Source organism: Sturnus vulgaris, unplaced genomic scaffold, assembly GCF_052056855.1.
Source record: "Sturnus vulgaris isolate bStuVul1 unplaced genomic scaffold, bStuVul1.hap1 Scaffold_138, whole genome shotgun sequence".
NCBI classification, from domain to species: domain Eukaryota; kingdom Metazoa; phylum Chordata; class Aves; order Passeriformes; family Sturnidae; genus Sturnus; species Sturnus vulgaris.
In genome coordinates, this window is record NW_028276062.1 from 209,734 (window position 1) to 224,994 (window position 15,261).

Below are 15,261 nucleotides of genomic sequence, written 5' to 3' on the forward strand. Positions count from 1 at the left end.
CACTGCATTTGTGACCTAGAGATTTGAGCTGCAGTTCTGATACCAAACCGCAATTGTGACCTCAGTCTGGCATTGTGATCTCAAGCCTTGAACTGCAATTGTGATTCCAAACCGGAATTGTGACCGCAGTCTGGAATTGAGACGTCGAGCTTTGAACTGCAATTGTGATTCCAAACAGAAATTATGACCTCAGACTGGAATTGTGACCTCATTCCATGAACTCCTATTGTGATTCCAAACTGTAATTGTGACCTCGAGCCTTGAACTGCAGTACTGATTCCAAACAGGAATTGGGGCCTCAGACTGGAATTGTGATCTCGAGACAGGAATAGCAGTTGTGATTCCAAACGGGAGTCGTGGCCTCAGACTGGAAATGTGACAACTAGGCTTGAGCTGCAGTTGTGATACCATACCGGAATTGAGTCTTCAGACTGGAATCGTCACCTCGAGCAATGTAGAGCAGTTGCGATTCAGAGCCGGAATTGGGACCTCAAACTGGAACTGTGACTACGAACCTTGAAATTAAGTTGTGATTCCAAATCGGAATTGGGTCCTCAGACTTGAATTGTGACCCTGAGCCTTGTGCTGCATCTGTGATACCAAACCGGAATTGGGTCCTCAGACTGGAATTGGGGGCTCAGACTGGAATTGTGATCTCGACCCTTGAACTGCAAATGTGATTCCAAATGGGATTTGTGACCACACACTGCATTTGTGACCTAGAGATTTGAGCTGCAGTTCTGATACCAAACCGCAATTGTGACCTCAGACTGGATTTGTGACCCCGAGCCTTGAGCTGCGGTTTTGATACCAAACCGGAATTGGGTCCTCAGACTGCAATTGTGTCTTCGAGCCTTGAACTTTAGTAGTGTTTCCTGACAGGATTTGGGGCCTAAGACTGGAATTGTGATCTCGAGACTTGAAATGTATTTGTGATACCAAACAGGATTCATGAACTCTGACTGCAATTGTGAGCTCAAGCCTTGAAGATCAGTTGTGATTCCAAACAGGAATTGTGTCCTCATACTGGAATTGTGGCCTCATGACTTAAAATGCAAATGTGATTTGAAACTGGAATTGTGTTCTCCAGCCTTGAAATGCAATTGTGATTCCAAACCGGAATTGTGAAATCAAGCCTTGAACTGCAATTGTGATTCCAAACCGGAATTGTGACCTCGAGGCTTGAATAGCAGTTGTAATTCCAAACGGGAATTGTGGCCTCAGACTAGAACTGTGACTCCGAGCCTTGAGCTTCAGTTGTGATTCCAAACGGGAATTGAGGCCTCAGATTGGAATTGTGACCTCATTCCATGAACTCCTATTGTGATTCCAAACTGTAATAGTGAGCTCGAGCCTTGAACTGCAGTACTGATTCCAAACAGGAATTGGGGCCTCAGACTGGAATTGTGATCTCGAGACAGGAATAGCAGTTGTGATTCCAAACGGGAGTCGTGGCCTCAGACTGGAAATGTGACAACTAGGCTTGAGCTGCAGTTGTGATACCATACCGGAATTGAGTCTTCAGACTGGAATCATCACCTCGAGCAATGTAGAGCAGTTACGATTCAGAGCCGGAATTGGGACCACAGACTGGAACTGTGACTTCGAACCTTGAAATTAAGTTGTGATTCCAAAGCGGAATTGTGGCCTCAGACTTGAATTGTGACCCTGAGCCTTGTGCTGCATCTGTGATACCAAACCGGAATTGGGTCTTCAGACTGGAATTGTGACCTCGAGACATGAACAGCAGTTGTGATTACAAAACGGAATTGGGGGCTCAGACTGAAATTGTGATATTCACCCTAGAACTGCAAATGTGATTCCAAACGGGATTTGTGACCACACACTGAATTTGTGACCTAGAGATTTGAGCTGCAGTTGTGATACCAAACCGATATTGGGACCTCAGACAGGAATTGTGTTCTCCAGCCTCGTACTGCAATTGTGATTCCAAACTGGAATTGTGACCTAAGACTGGAATCGTGACCTCGAGACAGGATCAGCAGTTGTGATTCCAAACGGGAATTGTGGCCTCAGACTGGAATGGTGACCCCGAGACTTGAACAGCACTTCTGATTCCAAACCGGAATTGTGACGGCAGACTGGAATTGAGACCTCGAACTTTGAACTGCAATTGTGATTCCAAACAGAAACTTTGACCTCAGAGAGTAATTGGGACCTCATTCTATGAACTGCTATTGTGATTCCAAACTGTAATTGTGACCTCGAGCCTTGAACTCCAGTTGTGATTCCAAACAGGACTTGTGACCTCAGACTGGAATTGTGACCTCGAGCCTTGACCGGCAGTTGTGAGTCCAACTGGGAATTGGGGCCTCAGACTGGAATTGTGACTCCTAGCCATGATCTGCAGTACTGATTCCAAACGGGAATTGTGGCCTCAGACTGGAATTGTGATCTCGAGACAGGAATAGCAGTTGTGATTCCAAACAGGAATCGTGGCCTCAGACTGGAAATGTGACAACTAGGCTTGAGCTGCAGTTGTGATACCATACCGGAATTGAGTCTTCAGACTGGAATCGTCACCTCGAGCAATGTAGAGCAGTTACGATTCAGAGCCGGAATTGGGACCACAGACTGGAACTGTGACTTCAAACCTTGAAATTAAGTTGTGATTCCTAAGCGGAATTGTGGCCTCAGACTTGAAATTGTGACCCTGAGCCTTGTGCTGCATTTCTGATACCAAACCGGAATTGGGTCCTCAGACTGGAATCGTGATCTCGAGACATGAACATCAGTTGTGATTCCAACACGGAATTGGGGGCTCAGACTGGAATTGTGATCTCGAGCCTTGAACTGCCATTGTGATTTCAAATCGGAATTGGGTCCTCAGACTGGAATCGTGACCTCGAGACAGGATCAGCAGTTGTGATTCCAAACGGGAATTGTGGCCTCAGACTGGAATTGTGACCCCGAGCCTTGGGCTGCACTTGTGATTCCAAACCAGTATAGGGTCATCAGACTAGAATCGTGTCTTCGAGCCTTGAACTTTAGTAGTGTTTCCTGACAGGATTTGGGGCCTAAGACTGGAATTGTGATCTTGAGAGTTGAAATGCAATTCTGATTCCAGACAGGATTCATGAACTCTGACTGGAATTGTGACCTCGAGCATTGAACATCAATCGTGATTCCCAACATGAATTCTATCCTCATACTGGAATTGTGGCCTCAAGACTTAAAATGCAAATGTGATTTCAAACTGGAATTGTGACCTCAAGCCTTGAAATGCAATTGTTATTTCAAACCGGAATTGTGAAATCAAGCCTTGAACTGCTAATATGATTCCAAACCGGAATTGTGACCTCAGACTAGAATTGTGACCTCGAGCCTTGAATAGCAGTTGTGATTCCGAACTGTAATTGTGACCTCGAGCCTTGAATTGCAGTTGTGATTCCAAACGGGAATTGTGGCCTCAGACTGGAACTATGACCCCGGAGCCTTGAGCTGCAGTACTGATTCCAAACAGCTATTGCGTCCTCAGACTGCAGTTGTGACTTCGAGCCTTGAATTTTAGTTGTGATTCCAAAGCCGTATTGTGGCCTCAGACTGGAATTGTGACCTCGAGGCTTGAACATCAATTGTGATTCCAAACAGGAATTGTGTCCTCATACTGGAATTGTGGCCTCATGACTTAAAATGCAAATGTGATTTGAAACTGGAATTGTGAACTCAAGCCTTGAACTGCAATTGTGATTCCAAATTGGAATTGTGAACTCAAGCCTTGAATAGCAGTTGTGATTCCAAACGGGAATTGTGGCCTCAGACTGGAATTGTGATCTCGAGCCTTGAACTGCAATTTTGATTCCAAACAAGAATTGTGACCGCAGACTGGATTTGTGACCTCGAGCCTTGAACTACAATTGGATTTCAAACAGGAACTGGGGCCTCAGACTGGAATTGTGACCTCATTCCATGAACTCCTATTGTGATTCCAAACTGTAATAGTGAGCTCGAGCCTTGAACTGCAGTACTGATTCCAAACAGGAATTGGGGCCTCAGACTGGAATTGTGATCTCGAGACAGGAATAGCAGTTGTGATTCCAAACGGGAATCGTGGCCTCAGACTGGAAATGTGACAACTAGGCTTGAGCTGCAGTTGTGATACCATACCGGAATTGAGTCTTCAGACTGGAATCGTCACCTCGAGCAATGTAGAGCAGTTGGGATTCAGAGTCAGAATTGGGAACTCAAACTGGAACTGTGACTACGAACCTTGAAATTAAATTGTGATTCCAAATCGGAATTGGGTCCTCAGACTGGAATTGTGACCCTGAGCCTTGTGCTGCATCTGTGATACCAAACCGGAATTGGGTCCTCAGACTGGAATTGGGGGCTCAGACTGGAATTGTGATCTCGACCCTTGAACTGCAAATGTGATTCCAAACGGGATTTGTGACCACACACTGCATTTGTGACCTAGAGATTTGAGCTGCAGTTCTGATACCAAACCGCAATTGTGACCTCAGTCTGGCATTGTGATCTCAAGCCTTGAACTGCAATTGTGATTCCAAACCGGAATTGTGACCGCAGTCTGGAATTGAGACGTCGAGCTTTGAACTGCAATTGTGATTCCAAACAGAAATTATGACCTCAGAGAGTAATTGTGACCTCATTCCATGAACTCCTATTGTGATTCCAAACTGTAATAGTGAGCTCGAGCCTTGAACTGCAGTACTGATTCCAAACAGGAATTGGGGCCTCAGACTGGAATTGTGATCTCGAGACAGGAATAGCAGTTGTGATTCCAAACGGGAGTCGTGGCCTCAGACTGGAAATGTGACAACTAGGCTTGAGCTGCAGTTGTGATACCATACCGGAATTGAGTCTTCAGACTGGAATCGTCACCTCGAGCAATGTAGAGCAGTTGCGATTCAGAGCCAGAATTGGGACCTCAAACTGGAACTGTGACTTCAAACCTTGAAATTAAGTTGTGATTCCAAATCGGAATTGGGTCCTCAGACTTGAATTGTGACCCTGAGCCTTGTGCTGCATCTGTGATACCAAACCGGAATTGGGTCCTCAGACTGGAATTGGGGGCTCAGACTGGAATTGTGATCTCGACCCTTGAACTGCAAATGTGATTCCAAACGGGATTTGTGACCACACACTGCATTTGTGACCTAGAGATTTGAGCTGCAGTTCTGATACCAAACCGCAATTGTGACCTCAGACTGGATTTGTGACCCCGAGCCTTGAGCTGCGGTTTTGATACCAAACCGGAATTGGGTCCTCAGACTGCAATTGTGTCTTCGAGCCTTGAACTTTAGTAGTGTTTCCTGACAGGATTTGGGGCCTAAGACTGGAATTGTGATCTCGAGACTTGAAATGTATTTGTGATACCAAACAGGATTCATGAACTCTGACTGCAATTGTGAGCTCAAGCCTTGAAGATCAGTTGTGATTCCAAACAGGAATTGTGTCCTCATACTGGAATTGTGGCCTCATGACTTAAAATGCAAATGTGATTTGAAACTGGAATTGTGTTCTCCAGCCTTGAAATGCAATTGTGATTCCAAACCGGAATTGTGAAATCAAGCCTTGAACTGCAATTGTGATTCCAAACCGGAATTGTGACCTCGAGGCTTGAATAGCAGTTGTAATTCCAAACGGGAATTGTGGCCTCAGACTAGAACTGTGACTCCGAGCCTTGAGCTTCAGTTGTGATTCCAAACGGGAATTGAGGCCTCAGACTGGAATTGTGACCTCATTCCATGAACTCCTATTGTGATTCCAAACTGTAATAGTGAGCTCGAGCTTTGAACTGCAGTACTGATTCCAAACAGGAATTGGGGCCTCAGACTGGAATTGTGATCTCGAGACAGGAATAGCAGTTGTGATTCCAAACGGGAGTCGTGGCCTCAGACTGGAAATGTGACAACTAGGCTTGAGCTGCAGTTGTGATACCATACCGGAATTGAGTCTTCAGACTGGAATCGTCACCTCGAGCAATGTAGAGCAGTTGCGATTCAGAGCCGGAATTGGGACCTCAAACTGGAACTGTGACTACGAACCTTGAAATTAAGTTGTGATTCCAAATCGGAATTGGGTCCTCAGACTTGAATTGTGACCCTGAGCCTTGTGCTGCATCTGTGATACCAAACCGGAATTGGGTCCTCAGACTGGAATTGGGGGCTCAGACTGGAATTGTGATCTCGACCCTTGAACTGCAAATGTGATTCCAAACGGGATTTGTGACCACACACTGCATTTGTGACCTAGAGATTTGAGCTGCAGTTCTGATACCAAACCGCAATTGTGACCTCAGACTGGATTTGTGACCCCGAGCCTTGAGCTGCGGTTTTGATACCAAACCGGAATTGGGTCCTCAGACTGCAATTGTGTCTTCGAGCCTTGAACTTTAGTAGTGTTTCCTGACAGGATTTGGGGCCTAAGACTGGAATTGTGATCTCGAGACTTGAAATGTATTTGTGATACCAAACAGGATTCATGAACTCTGACTGCAATTGTGAGCTCAAGCCTTGAAGATCAGTTGTGATTCCAAACAGGAATTGTGTCCTCATACTGGAATTGTGGCCTCATGACTTAAAATGCAAATGTGATTTGAAACTGGAATTGTGTTCTCCAGCCTTGAAATGCAATTGTGATTCCAAACCGGAATTGTGAAATCAAGCCTTGAACTGCAATTGTGATTCCAAACCGGAATTGTGACCTCGAGGCTTGAATAGCAGTTGTAATTCCAAACGGGAATTGTGGCCTCAGACTAGAACTGTGACTCCGAGCCTTGAACTCCAGTTGTGATTCCAAACAGGACTTGTGACCTCAGACTGGAATTGTGACCTCGAGCCTTGACCGGCAGTTGTGAGTCCAACTGGGAATTGGGGCCTCAGACTGGAATTGTGACTCCTAGCCATGATCTGCAGTACTGATTCCAAACGGGAATTGTGGCCTCAGACTGGAATTGTGATCTCGAGACAGGAATAGCAGTTGTGATTCCAAACAGGAATCGTGGCCTCAGACTGGAAATGTGACAACTAGGCTTGAGCTGCAGTTGTGATACCATACCGGAATTGAGTCTTCAGACTGGAATCGTCACCTCGAGCAATGTAGAGCAGTTACGATTCAGAGCCGGAATTGGGACCTCAAACTGGAACTGTGACTTCAAACCTTGAAATTAAGTTGTGATTCCAAATCGGAATTGGGTCCTCAGACTGGAATTGTGACCCTGAGCCTTGTGCTGCATCTGTGATACCAAACCGGAATTGGGTCCTCAGACTGGAATTGGGGGCTCAGACTGGAATTGTGATCTCGACCCTTGAACTGCAAATGTGATTCCAAACGGGATTTGTGACCACACACTGCATTTGTGACCTAGAGATTTGAGCTGCAGTTCTGATACCAAACCGCAATTGTGACCTCAGTCTGGCATTGTGATCTCAAGCCTTGAACTGCAATTGTGATTCCAAACCGGAATTGTGACCGCAGTCTGGAATTGAGACGTCGAGCTTTGAACTGCAATTGTGATTCCAAACAGAAATTATGACCTCAGAGAGTAATTGTGACCTCATTCCATGAACTCCTATTGTGATTCCAAACTGTAATAGTGAGCTCGAGCCTTGAACTGCAGTACTGATTCCAAACAGGAAATGGGGCCTCAGACTGGAATTGTGATCTCGAGACAGGAATAGCAGTTGTGATTCCAAACGGGAGTCGTGGCCTCAGACTGGAAATGTGACAACTAGGCTTGAGCTGCAGTTGTGATACCATACCGGAATTGAGTCTTCAGACTGGAATCGTCACCTCGAGCAATGTAGAGCAGTTGCGATTCAGAGCCGGAATTGGGACCTCAAACTGGAACTGTGACTACGAACCTTGAAATTAAGTTGTGATTCCAAATCGGAATTGGGTCCTCAGACTTGAATTGTGACCCTGAGCCTTGTGCTGCATCTGTGATACCAAACCGGAATTGGGTCCTCAGACTGGAATTGGGGGCTCAGACTGGAATTGTGATCTCGACCCTTGAACTGCAAATGTGATTCCAAACGGGATTTGTGACCACACACTGCATTTGTGACCTAGAGATTTGAGCTGCAGTTCTGATACCAAACCGCAATTGTGACCTCAGACTGGATTTGTGACCCCGAGCCTTGAGCTGCGGTTTTGATACCAAACCGGAATTGGGTCCTCAGACTGCAATTGTGTCTTCGAGCCTTGAACTTTAGTAGTGTTTCCTGACAGGATTTGGGGCCTAAGACTGGAATTGTGATCTCGAGACTTGAAATGTATTTGTGATACCAAACAGGATTCATGAACTCTGACTGCAATTGTGAGCTCAAGCCTTGAAGATCAGTTGTGATTCCAAACAGGAATTGTGTCCTCATACTGGAATTGTGGCCTCATGACTTAAAATGCAAATGTGATTTGAAACTGGAATTGTGTTCTCCAGCCTTGAAATGCAATTGTGATTCCAAACCGGAATTGTGAAATCAAGCCTTGAACTGCAATTGTGATTCCAAACCGGAATTGTGACCTCGAGGCTTGAATAGCAGTTGTAATTCCAAACGGGAATTGTGGCCTCAGACTAGAACTGTGACTCCGAGCCTTGAACTCCAGTTGTGATTCCAAACAGTACTTGTGACCTCAGACTGGAATTGTGACCTCGAGCCTTGACCGGCAGTTGTGAGTCCAACTGGGAATTGGGTCCTCAGACTGGAATTGTGACCCTGAGCCTTGTGCTGCATCTGTGATACCAAACCGGAATTGGGTCCTCAGACTGGAATTGGGGGCTCAGACTGGAATTGTGATCTCGACCCTTGAACTGCAAATGTGATTCCAAACGGGATTTGTGACCACACACTGCATTTGTGACCTAGAGATTTGAGCTGCAGTTCTGATACCAAACCGCAATTGTGACCTCAGTCTGGCATTGTGATCTCAAGCCTTGAACTGCAATTGTGATTCCAAACCGGAATTGTGTCCTCATACTGGAATTGTGGCCTCATGACTTAAAATGCAAATGTGATTTGAAACTGGAATTGTGTTCTCCAGCCTTGAAATGCATTTGTGATTCCAAACCGGAATTGTGAAATCAAGCCTTGAACTGCAATTGTGATTCCAAACCGGAATTGTGACCTCGAGGCTTGAATAGCAGTTGTAATTCCAAACGGGAATTGTGGCAGCAGACTAGAACTGTGACTCCGAGCCTTGAGCTTCAGTTGTGATTCCAAACGGGAATTGAGGCCTCAGACTGGAATTGTGACCTCATTCCATGAACTCCTATTGTGATTCCAAACTGTAATAGTGAGCTCGAGCCTTGAACTGCAGTACTGATTCCAAACAGGAATTGGGGCCTCAGACTGGAATTGTGATCTCGAGACAGGAATAGCAGTTGTGATTCCAAACGGGAATCGTGGCCTCAGACTGGAAATGTGACAACTAGGCTTGAGCTGCAGTTGTGATACCATACCGGAATTGAGTCTTCAGACTGGAATCATCACCTCGAGCAATGTAGAGCAGTTACGATTCAGAGCCGGAATTGGGACCTCAGACTGGAACTGTGACTTCGAACCTTGAAATTAAGTTGTGATTCCAAAGCGGAATTGTGGCCTCAGACTTGAATTGTGACCCTGAGCCTTGTGCTGCATCTGTGATACCAAACCGGAATTGGGTCTTCAGACTGGAATTGTGACCTCGAGACATGAACAGCAGTTGTGATTACAAAACGGAATTGGGGGCTCAGACTGAAATTGTGATATTCACCCTAGAACTGCAAATGTGATTCCAAACGGGATTTGTGACCACACACTGAATTTGTGACCTAGAGATTTGAGCTGCAGTTGTGATACCAAACCGATATTGGGACCTCAGACAGGAATTGTGTTCTCCAGCCTCGTACTGCAATTGTGATTCCAAACTGGAATTGTGACCTAAGACTGGAATCGTGACCTCGAGACAGGATCAGCAGTTGTGATTCCAAACGGGAATTGTGGCCTCAGACTGGAATGGTGACCCCGAGACTTGAACAGCACTTCTGATTCCAAACCGGAATTGTGACGGCAGACTGGAATTGAGACCTCGAACTTTGAACTGCAATTGTGATTCCAAACAGAAACTTTGACCTCAGAGAGTAATTGTGACCTCATTCTATGAACTGCTGTTGTGATTCCAAACTGTAATTGTGACCTCGAGCCTTGAACTCCAGTTGTGATTCCAAACAGGACTTGTGACCTCAGACTGGAATTGTGACCTCGAGCCTTGACCGGCAGTTGTGAGTCCAACTGGGAATTGGGGCCTCAGACTGGAATTGTGACTCCTAGCCATGATCTGCAGTACTGATTCCAAACGGGAATTGTGGCCTCAGACTGGAATTGTGATCTCGAGACAGGAATAGCAGTTGTGATTCCAAACAGGAATCGTGGCCTCAGACTGGAAATGTGACAACTAGGCTTGAGCTGCAGTTGTGATACCATACCGGAATTGAGTCTTCAGACTGGAATCGTCACCTCGAGCAATGTAGAGCAGTTACGATTCAGAGCCGGAATTGGGACCTCAAACTGGAACTGTGACTACGAACCTTGAAATTAAGTTGTGATTCCAAATCGGAATTGGGTCCTCAGACTGGAATTGTGACCCTGAGCCTTGTGCTGCATCTGTGATACCAAACCGGAATTGGGTCCTCAGACTGGAATTGGGGGCTCAGACTGGAATTGTGATCTCGACCCTTGAACTGCAAATGTGATTCCAAACGGGATTTGTGACCACACACTGCATTTGTGACCTAGAGATTTGAGCTGCAGTTCTGATACCAAACCGCAATTGTGACCTCAGTCTGGCATTGTGATCTCAAGCCTTGAACTGCAATTGTGATTCCAAACCGGAATTGTGACGGCAGTCTGGAATTGAGACGTCGAGCTTTGAACTGCAATTGTGATTCCAAACAGAAATTATGACCTCAGAGAGTAATTGTGACCTCATTCCATGAACTCCTATTGTGATTCCAAACTGTAATAGTGAGCTCGAGCCTTGAACTGCAGTACTGATTCCAAACAGGAATTGGGGCCTCAGACTGGAATTGTGATCTCGAGACAGGAATAGCAGTTGTGATTCCAAACGGGAGTCGTGGCCTCAGACTGGAAATGTGACAACTAGGCTTGAGCTGCAGTTGTGATACCATACCGGAATTGAGTCTTCAGACTGGAATCGTCACCTCGAGCAATGTAGAGCAGTTGCGATTCAGAGCCGGAATTGGGACCTCAAACTGGAACTGTGACTACGAACCTTGAAATTAAGTTGTGATTCCAAATCGGAATTGGGTCCTCAGACTTGAATTGTGACCCTGAGCCTTGTGCTGCATCTGTGATACCAAACCGGAATTGGGTCCTCAGACTGGAATTGGGGGCTCAGACTGGAATTGTGATCTCGACCCTTGAACTGCAAATGTGATTCCAAACGGGATTTGTGACCACACACTGCATTTGTGACCTAGAGATTTGAGCTGCAGTTCTGATACCAAACCGCAATTGTGACCTCAGACTGGATTTGTGACCCCGAGCCTTGAGCTGCGGTTTTGATACCAAACCGGAATTGGGTCCTCAGACTGCAATTGTGTCTTCGAGCCTTGAACTTTAGTAGTGTTTCCTGACAGGATTTGGGGCCTAAGACTGGAATTGTGATCTCGAGACTTGAAATGTATTTGTGATACCAAACAGGATTCATGAACTCTGACTGCAATTGTGAGCTCAAGCCTTGAAGATCAGTTGTGATTCCAAACAGGAATTGTGTCCTCATACTGGAATTGTGGCCTCATGACTTAAAATGCAAATGTGATTTGAAACTGGAATTGTGTTCTCCAGCCTTGAAATGCAATTGTGATTCCAAACCGGAATTGTGAAATCAAGCCTTGAACTGCAATTGTGATTCCAAACCGGAATTGTGACCTCGAGGCTTGAATAGCAGTTGTAATTCCAAACGGGAATTGTGGCCTCAGACTAGAACTGTGACTCCGAGCCTTGAACTCCAGTTGTGATTCCAAACAGGACTTGTGACCTCAGACTGGAATTGTGACCTCGAGCCTTGACCGGCAGTTGTGAGTCCAACTGGGAATTGGGGCCTCAGACTGGAATTGTGACTCCTAGCCATGATCTGCAGTACTGATTCCAAACGGGAATTGTGGCCTCAGACTGGAATTGTGATCTCGAGACAGGAATAGCAGTTGTGATTCCAAACAGGAATCGTGGCCTCAGACTGGAAATGTGACAACTAGGCTTGAGCTGCAGTTGTGATACCATACCGGAATTGAGTCTTCAGACTGGAATCGTCACCTCGAGCAATGTAGAGCAGTTACGATTCAGAGCCGGAATTGGGACCTCAAACTGGAACTGTGACTACGAACCTTGAAATTAAGTTGTGATTCCAAATCGGAATTGGGTCCTCAGACTTGAATTGTGACCCTGAGCCTTGTGCTGCATCTGTGATACCAAACCGGAATTGGGTCCTCAGACTGGAATTGGGGGCTCAGACTGGAATTGTGATCTCGACCCTTGAACTGCAAATGTGATTCCAAACGGGATTTGTGACCACACACTGCATTTGTGACCTAGAGATTTGAGCTGCAGTTCTGATACCAAACCGCAATTGTGACCTCAGACTGGATTTGTGACCCCGAGCCTTGAGCTGCGGTTTTGATACCAAACCGGAATTGGGTCCTCAGACTGCAATTGTGTCTTCGAGCCTTGAACTTTAGTAGTGTTTCCTGACAGGATTTGGGGCCTAAGACTGGAATTGTGATCTCGAGACTTGAAATGTATTTGTGATACCAAACAGGATTCATGAACTCTGACTGCAATTGTGAGCTCAAGCCTTGAAGATCAGTTGTGATTCCAAACAGGAATTGTGTCCTCATACTGGAATTGTGGCCTCATGACTTAAAATGCAAATGTGATTTGAAACTGGAATTGTGTTCTCCAGCCTTGAAATGCAATTGTGATTCCAAACCGGAATTGTGAAATCAAGCCTTGAACTGCAATTGTGATTCCAAACCGGAATTGTGACCTCGAGGCTTGAATAGCAGTTGTAATTCCAAACGGGAATTGTGGCAGCAGACTAGAACTGTGACTCCGAGCCTTGAGCTTCAGTTGTGATTCCAAACGGGAATTGAGGCCTCAGACTGGAATTGTGACCTCATTCCATGAACTCCTATTGTGATTCCAAACTGTAATAGTGAGCTCGAGCCTTGAACTGCAGTACTGATTCCAAACAGGAATTGGGGCCTCAGACTGGAATTGTGATCTCGAGACAGGAATAGCAGTTGTGATTCCAAACGGGAATCGTGGCCTCAGACTGGAAATGTGACAACTAGGCTTGAGCTGCAGTTGTGATACCATACCGGAATTGAGTCTTCAGACTGGAATCATCACCTCGAGCAATGTAGAGCAGTTACGATTCAGAGCCGGAATTGGGACCTCAGACTGGAACTGTGACTACGAACCTTGAAATTAAGTTGTGATTCCAAAGCGGAATTGTGGCCTCAGACTTGAATTGTGACCCTGAGCCTTGTGCTGCATCTGTGATACCAAACCGGAATTGGGTCTTCAGACTGGAATTGTGACCTCGAGACATGAACAGCAGTTGTGATTACAAAACGGAATTGGGGGCTCAGACTGAAATTGTGATATTCACCCTAGAACTGCAAATGTGATTCCAAACGGGATTTGTGACCACACACTGAATTTGTGACCTAGAGATTTGAGCTGCAGTTGTGATACCAAACCGATATTGGGACCTCAGACAGGAATTGTGTTCTCCAGCCTCGTACTGCAATTGTGATTCCAAACTGGAATTGTGACCTAAGACTGGAATCGTGACCTCGAGACAGGATCAGCAGTTGTGATTCCAAACGGGAATTGTGGCCTCAGACTGGAATGGTGACCCCGAGACTTGAACAGCACTTCTGATTCCAAACCGGAATTGTGACGGCAGACTGGAATTGAGACCTCGAACTTTGAACTGCAATTGTGATTCCAAACAGAAACTTTGACCTCAGAGAGTAATTGTGACCTCATTCTATGAACTGCTATTGTGATTCCAAACTGTAATTGTGACCTCGAGCCTTGAACTCCAGTTGTGATTCCAAACAGGACTTGTGACCTCAGACTGGAATTGTGACCTCGAGCCTTGACCGGCAGTTGTGAGTCCAACTGGGAATTGGGGCCTCAGACTGGAATTGTGACTCCTAGCCATGATCTGCAGTACTGATTCCAAACGGGAATTGTGGCCTCAGACTGGAATTGTGATCTCGAGACAGGAATAGCAGTTGTGATTCCAAACAGGAATCGTGGCCTCAGACTGGAAATGTGACAACTAGGCTTGAGCTGCAGTTGTGATACCATACCGGAATTGAGTCTTCAGACTGGAATCGTCACCTCGAGCAATGTAGAGCAGTTGCGATTCAGAGCCGGAATTGGGACCTCAGACTGGAACTGTGACTTCAAACCTTGAAATTAAGTTGTGATTCCAAAGCGGAATTGTGGCCTCAGACTTGAAATTGTGACCCTGAGCCTTGTGCTGCATTTCTGATACCAAACCGGAATTGGGTCCTCAGACTGGAATCGTGATCTCGAGACATGAACATCAGTTGTGATTCCAACACGGAATTGGGGGCTCAGACTGGAATTGTGATCTCGAGCCTTGAACTGCCATTGTGATTTCAAATCGGAATTGGGTCCTCAGACTGGAATCGTGACCTCGAGACAGGATCAGCAGTTGTGATTCCAAACGGGAATTGTGGCCTCAGACTGGAATTGTGACCCCGAGCCTTGGGCTGCACTTGTGATTCCAAACCAGTATAGGGTCATCAGACTAGAATCGTGTCTTCGAGCCTTGAACTTTAGTAGTGTTTCCTGACAGGATTTGGGGCCTAAGACTGGAATTGTGATCTTGAGAGTTGAAATGCAATTGTGATTCCAAACAGGATTCATGAACTCTGACTGGAATTGTGACCTCGAGCATTGAACATCAATCGTGATTCCCAACATGAATTCTATCCTCATACTGGAATTGTGGCCTCAAGACTTAAAATGCAAATGTGATTTCAAACTGGAATTGTGACCTCAAGCCTTGAAATGTAATTGTTATTTCAAACCGGAATTGTGAAATCAAGCCTTGAACTGCTAATATGATTCCAAACCGGAATTGTGACCTCAGACTAGAATTGTGACCTCGAGCCTTGAATAGCAGTTGTGATTTTGAACTGTAATTGTGACCTCGAGCCTTGAATTGCAGTTGTGA